The following is a 7,878-nucleotide window of genomic DNA, read 5'->3' on the forward strand; positions in this document are numbered from 1 at the left end:
GAAATAATTTAGCGAGTGTTTTATTTAGTAAATTTTTCCGGGATGTCACAAACCTTCCCCACTTAAAATGAATCTCATCCTCGAGATTCGGCTGGCTTCTAAACAGGTGGGGAAACTCCTTCTTCATAGCGGCTTCGCGTTCCCACGTAGCCTCTTCTATTCCGTGTCTGCTCCACTGGACTCTGCAAATCCGTACCTCAGAGTTTCTTGTCCTCCTAGTTACTGTGTCCAGGATCTTCACCGGTATTTCCTGGTATCGCAGGTCTGGCTGCAGATCTATTGCTTCTATTGGCACGTGTTCTGCCTTGGGTACTCTCAAACACCTTCTTAATTGCGAGACATGAAAGGGTGTATATCCGACATTTCTTCCGGTAGCTCTAGTCGGTACGCTACTGCTCCGACTTTCTACAGAACTTGGTACAGTCCAATGTACCGAGGGGCCAACTTTCCTTGTATCTGAAATCTTCGAGTTCCTCGGATGGGTGAAACCTTGAGATACATGAAATCTTCTGGGTTGAAACTTATTTCCCGTCTTTTCTTGTCCGCGTAGCTCTTTTGTCTTGACTGGGCTGCTTTCAGTTTTTCCTGTAATCTCGGCAACTCTTTCTTCTGCTTCCTTTATAAGTGCAGGTATAACTAAGGCACGTTCTCCAACTTCTGACCACATCAGAGGAGTTCTGCATTTCCTTCCGTAGAGAGCTTCGAACGGTGACATGTCCAAGTTTGCTTGGTAGCTATTGTTGTATGAAAACTCGGCATAGGGTAAACTCTGTTCCCAATCCTTGCCATATGTAAGGACACATACTCTCAACATATCCTCCATGATCTGATTCACCCTTTCTGTCTGGCCATTCGTTTGCGGGTGATAAGCGGAGCTGAAATCCAACTTGGTGCCCATGGCTTTATGCAGACTTTTCCAAAATCTAGATGTGAACTGGATCCCTCTATCTGAAACAATTCTGCTAGGCACACCATGTAACTTTACTATATTTTCCACATAGAGCTTGGCAAGCTTTTCTCCACCGTAGTTGGTTCGTACGGGTATGAAAAGGGCTGATTTAGTAAGTCGGTCCACTATTACCCATATGGAGTCGTGTCCTTTCTGTGTTTTGGGCAAACCCACTACGAAGTCCATTCCTATCTCATCCCATTTCCAAACCGGGATGGGTAGGGGTTGCAACAGCCCTACTGGCTTCTGATGTTCGGCCTTGATCCTTTGACAAGTATCACAACGGGCGACAAACCGTGCAATATCCGACTTCATCCCATTCCACCAATATTTTTGTTTTAAGTCCATATACATTTTGGTAGATCTTGGGTGAATGGAATATGCTGAGTTGTGAGCTTCATCCATGATTATTTGCCTGAAGTCTCCTTTCTGGGCACACAAATTCTATCTTTATACCATAAGGTTTCCCTATTATCCACCCTAAAATCTGGTGCCTTATTTTCTCCAGTCTGCCTCCGGATTTCCATCAGCCCCTTGTCCGAACTTTGTGCCTTTCTGATTCTGTCTTCTAGTGTGGATTGGACGTTCAGCACTTGGCTGGAACCTTGAGGAACTATGTGCACATTCAATCGTGCCATTTCCTCTCATAGATGATCATTCTTGGGCCCATAGGATTTCCGGCTTAGGGCATCGGCTACCACGTTTGCTTTTCCGGGGTGGTAATGGATTTCCAAATTATAATCCTTAACCAATTCCAGCCATCTTCTTTTCCTCAAATTCAAATCTGGCTGGGTGAAAATATACTTCAAATTCTTGTGGTCGGTGTAAATCTCACACTTATTCCCAAACAAATAATGTCTCCGAATCTTAAGGGCATGCACTACGGCTGCCAATTCCAAATCATGGGTTGGGTAGTTCTGCTCATGAGGCCTGAGTTGGTGGGAAGCATATGCAACAACTTTCCCGTCTTGAATGAGTACACAGCCCAATCCTTGTCGGGATGCATCACAATAGATGACAAAATCCCGATGAATATCCGGTAGGGTCCGCACTGGGGCGGTCGTCAACCTATTCTTCAATTCTTGAAAACTTTTCTCACATGACTCTGTCCAGGTGAATTTCTTCTCCTTCTTGAGCAGCTCAGTCATGGGCCAGGCTATCTTGGAAAATCCTTCAATGAATCTCCGATAATACCCAGCTAATCCAAGAAAACTTCTGATTTCGCTAACGTTGGTCGGTTGCTGCCAGTTGGAGACTGCTTTGACCTTCTCGGGGTCCATTGCTACTCCTTCCACAGTCAGAATATGACCAAGAAAAGCTACTTTCTCCAGCCAGAATTCACATTTGCTGAATCTGGCATATAGCCTATGTACTCTCAATTTTTCCAGTATTACTCTCAGATGTTGCTCGTGCTCCTGCACACTCTTGGAGTAAATAAGTATGTCGTCGATGAAGACTACGACAAACTTATCTAACTTGTCCATAAACACCTTGTTCATGAGGTTCATGAAATATGCAGGTGCATTGGTGAGTCCAAAGGACATTACGGTAAACTCAAACTGTCCGTATCGGGTGACAAAGGCTGTCTTTGGGATGTCGCTTTCCCTTATCTTGAGCTGGAAATATCCTGACCTTAGATCAATCTTGGAGAAGTACTTGGCTCCTTTTAATTGATCGAAAAGGTCATCAATCCTGGGAAGGGGGTACTTATTCTTGATGGTAACTTCGTTCAGTACCCGATATTCTACGCACAACCTCATACTCCCATCCTTCTTCTTGTCGAATAGTACTGGGGCTCCCCAAGGTGACGAGCTTGGTCTGATGAAGCCAACTCATTGTAATTTTTCTAGTTGCTTCTTTAATTCTGCCAATTCGGAGGCTGCCATCCTATAGGGTCTCTTGGCTATATGGGCGGTTCCAGGGACAAGGTCAATAACAAACTCTATGTTCCTATCTGGTGGCATTCCAGGGAGTTCTTCCGGGAAAACATCTGGGTACTCATTTACTACTGGGACTTCTTCTAATGACTTGGCTTCCATGCTAAATACCATTGGGTCTGATCCACTTACCCGGGTATGGCAGGTCACTTGTACTCCTTCCGGGTTTGTTAGGTGTACCACCTTGTCAGTACAACCTATGAGACCATTGTGTCGGCTTAACCAGTCTATTCCAAGGATCCTGTCTATCCCCTTAGACTTAAGTACTACTAAGTCTGCTAAAAATTCTACCCCATTTAAATTGATCCTTACCCGTAGACAACCCAGTTGACACTTGATGTCTCCTCCAGGCGTCCGGGTTATTAGGGGTGTTTTTAGTAGTACTGTAGGTATGTTGTGCTTTTCGACAAAACTCGAGGATATAAATGAGTGTGATACTCCAGAATCAAATAATACTATTGCAAGAGCTGAGCTGACTAGGTACTCACCGAGCACTACGCCCTGAGCTCCCTGAGCCTCCTGCGCATTGATTTGGTTGACGCGGGCCCGTCCAAATGACTGCTGGGGCTGCCTCATCTGCTGACTGTTGTTGTTGGTGTTGTTGTTGTTGCGGATGGGCACTCGGTTAGCACCTGACAGAACTGGCCTTGGTCCATTCACTGTATTGGAGAAGGCTAATGTAGCAGGCTTGTTCTTGGCATATGGACAGTTGGCAATGAAATGCCCTATCTCTCGGCAGTTGAAACAGACCCTAGCATTGCTGTTGTTGGTGGTGACTTGACTGGCATTGCTCTGCGGGGCCTTCATGGTATTTTGGTTCGGAACTGCGTGTTAGAGGCCTGTGGGCCTGCCACTTGAGATTGAGTCCTATACTGCATTGGGGCCTGATACCTTGGTGCAGTGTAGCTGAAGCTTCTTGGTTTCTGGAAGCGATCCTGCTGGCGAGACTTGCTTTCCAGAAACTTACGCTTGTTATCTTTTCTTTCATCAATTTTGGCCCCTTTCGGTAAGAATCGCCTTGTTCATCAGGGTGTTGAAGTCTGGATAGATCTGCGGAGTAAGCAAGGTCCGAAGCTCTGGGTTTAATCCTTTCTTGAACATATCCTGCTTCTTCTCATCGTCATTCACTTCTTCTGGTGCATACCGGGCTAGCTTCATGAACTGATGGGTGTACTCTTCCACCGACATGCTTCCTTGCTGTAGTGCGCGGAACTCATCCGCCTTGCGCTTCATAGTGGCCGAGGGGATATGATATCGGCGGAATTCCTTCACAAATTCCTTCCAGGTGATGGTGGAGGCATCCTCGGCGGCGGCACAATAATTCTCCCACCAGGCTAAGGCAGTCCCGGTGAGTTAGTGGGCTGCCAGAAGGACTTTGTCTCGATCCTGGCATTCAAACGGCTCGAGCTTCCTCTGGATCACACGTAGCCAGTCATCTGCATCCAAGGGGTTGCTACATCCGGTAAAAGTGGGCGGCTTGGTCCTCAGAAAAGCCGTCAGCTTGTCGTTCATGGTTTGCTCTCGTGGCCGCTTGTTGACAAGGGCATTGGCCAGTGTTTCTAGGATGAGGGTCTGATTGTGGATTATTTGTGCCAGGTCTCCGAGGGGTGGTGGTGGTGGCAGTGGCACTTCTTGATTTCCCCCCTGTTCTAGCTCACTTCCTGCTCTTCCTGAGGAGGGTTCTGTCCATTAGACTGCACTCCCGTACCAGCGACTGCAGGGTTCCGAATGCGGGAGGCCCTCGTAACGCTTCAGGAAGCCATCTGTAAATTGGGTGGAGTTTTTGTGAGATTAGGATTAAGTGATGTTTAAGTTGTTTAATTCGGATTTTTGAACAGGCAGAATCTACCTTCTGCCAATAAGCACACAACTAACAAGCACACAAACATAGCAAACAACAAGCACGCACAACTTTATTATCGCAAGGGAGGGTACAACACAGGGTAAGACTAAAATGCGTACTACACGTCCGGGTACAGGTTCATACTTAAGGGTACAACCTAAGCCAGTGGGGCTGGGAAGTACACCACTAGGGTGGCGTCGGGCATTCTACTCGCGGGGCGAGCCTTCTTCTGGGGCGGAGTGTGCGAGTTGTCCTTGTTTGCCGCCCTCTAGGTTTTCATTCTCTAGGGGTTGCGTAGCAGCTTTTCTTTCACCGATGGCAGTAGACCCTTCGGGGTCCTCGGGTGGGGCTTGTGGGGTTATCACGAGTGGCCCCCATCCTATGACGGGTGTCTCGAGTAGAACATGGTCTTCCCCAATTGCCGGGACTGGGGTTCCACATCTGGTCCATTCTTGCATACGCCGGTCTCGGGCTTGCCTGAGGCTCTCCTGAGCAACTGCTTCACTGCTGACCGCGGCTGCGGCTCTTGCCTCGGCTTGGGCTGTTCGTACCTATTGCAGTCTCACCGTGAGCTCTGCTTGCTCGGCTCGATGGGTCTGCTCCCTCAGAATGTTGGCTTGCTCATCAAAGAGCTGATCCAAGCCGGCTAGGTAAGTAGCCACTTGGTATAGGGGATCTCCTTCATGGCGGCGCCGTTCCAGACTCCTCATTCGATCTTCCCAAACTGGGGTTCTGATGGCCGGCAGAAAGAACCTCATTGGTGTGGAGGCGAGGTGTCTTTAAAAATCCGGCACAGGTAACGAAGCACCTTTCTGACGGTCAAGGGATAGGTGTCTTGGTGCCTAAACCCTGTAGCGGTCACTCGTCATGGCTGGATGTCGGGGTAGCGATCACTTCCGGTGATGACTAGGATCACCCTACAGCGGAGGGTACCATGGTGCTCGTACTCTCTGCTGTAGTACCTTGGGCATTCTGTAACGCCAAGGCTTTCCAGGGCATTGATCAATAGCCTAGGGAAGCCAGGTGCAGCTTGGCAATTGCCCTGGATCTATCCTTCCTCAGCCATCTATAAACAAAGATAGGGTGAATAAACTTGCATAATTATTTGGGGTACACAAAGGGAGTAGAGGATATTTATTATTGCAACATGGTGGAATACAGACTTCATGGATAATTATTAGGGCAGAGGTTCTAGCTTAGGGTGCTACTCCTATCATGGGGACTCTTCCTCGATCCGGATAGGGCGCTTCTTCAGTGGAAGACACTGATCCATCACGTCATCTTCGGTCTGAGTACCTTTATCCCAGTGGGTTTCTTCGGGTTCTTCTTCTTCGGTCTGAGTGCCTACATCCCATTGGGCTTGTTGGGGTTCTTCTTCTTCTTCCTCTATCCACCCACCTATTCCTCTGCGAGCCTCATATTCTTGCATTCGAGCTTGGAGAGCGGCTAGGGAATTCTCGGCGTGTGCGGCTCTTGTCCGTTGTTCCTCCAGTTCTACCTCACATTCTTGCATTTGGGCTTGGAGAGCGGCTAGGGAGTACTCGGCGTGTGCGGCTCTTGTCCGTTGTTCATCCAGCTCTTGGGTTGCCTTTTCTGCTCTGTGGACTTGTTGCTTCAGTTGTGCCGCTTGTTCGCGGTAGAGCTCATCCAGGCCGGTGAGATAGATGGATAGGTGGGAGACCGTATCTTCTAGGTCTTCTTCTTCTCTTCCGAGTCCTCTCATCCGGGCAATCCATGTGCGTCCTGTTCCTTCAATAGGCGGGAAAAATCCCATAGGAGTCTGCTGAAGATGGTGCTTGTAGATCACACACAGACGTCGGAGGGCTTTACGGGCGGCTTTCCGGTAGGTGTCAGGGAAACGAAATCCAGTGGTGGAGATGAACCAGGGATCCACATCAGGGTAGCGGGTGCTCCTTCCCACGAAAACCATTACGTCGCACCGAAGAGTGCCCCTTGAATCGTACTCCCGGTAGATGTACTCTGGTGGGTCCACCACTCCAATGTGTTCTAGGCTGAGTATCAGTAACTTAGGAAGGCCAGGCTCTGTGTGACAGATTCCGCCAATCCATCCATTGTCAGCCATCTGGAACAGGGCAAGAACCAGTGGTGAGTGTTTGTGCGAAAAAGGATTAAGGAAAGAAAAGTCCTAATGTGAAAGGGCCAGAAAAAGGGTTTCGCTCCTAAGGTCACGTCCTATGGCCAATCTACGGCTCTGATACCACCTGAAGCGTCCCCCATAAGAGAAGACTTAAATGTGATACAAACATCAATCCCAGGAGGCTGATGACACATTTATTACATTAGATGGTTCATTACCGTACAACTCTACGCGGTTGTGAGCAGAGAAGCGCCACTATCGCGAGGATTACAACCCACACCCACACAACAATATTAAAAATAAAAAGGGGGTCATCAGAGTCTTGTGCCATGCGGTATCTCCTGCAGGTGACACTAATCCACAGGCAAGGCTGGGTGCAGGACGGTACCCTACTCAACGTCCTCTGGAACGAAGTCGGGGTCTTCCTCTGTAAAAATTAAGAATGGGGTGAGTACAAACGTACTCAGCAAGTCCAACCACACCCACGGAGGGGGAATAAACAGAGTATAATGCACAGGGTAATTCAAGGATAAGGTTAAGGTTTACTTTTGCGGAAAACAATATTTTATGCAAGGGTTCATTTGAAAGCAAGCAATTTCAAAACCAGTTTCCTTGTACCGAGTAACATGAAGGGTTGATCCACACAGGATCCAAGTTTTAGACTACTACCGGACTCCTCATCCGCCGTAGCACACGGCACAACTGCCAGACACATTTCCAAAACAACTCACGCCAACCCATCCCACAATAAACACTAGTTATGTGACCACACTGTAACTCGTCCAATACCGTGGGAACGGCTATTCGAATAGGTTTTAACTCTGCAGAGGTGTGCAACTTTACCCACAAGCGGGGTACCACAACTTGATCACCTTAGTGTCTATGCAGATCCCAACAAAGCCATTACCCACCTTAGCTAGACCTGACTAGCCATCACGGGATACACCATGGGGTCATTGACCTATCACAGAGGTTTTAACCGGGGCATAAGTCACATAGATCTAACCCTTCTCCTTGGTCACCCGTTGCTCTCAGCTCTCCTGATGGCTAT

Source organism: Panicum virgatum, chromosome 6N (genome assembly GCF_016808335.1).
Source record: "Panicum virgatum strain AP13 chromosome 6N, P.virgatum_v5, whole genome shotgun sequence".
Lineage (NCBI taxonomy): Eukaryota > Viridiplantae > Streptophyta > Magnoliopsida > Poales > Poaceae > Panicum > Panicum virgatum.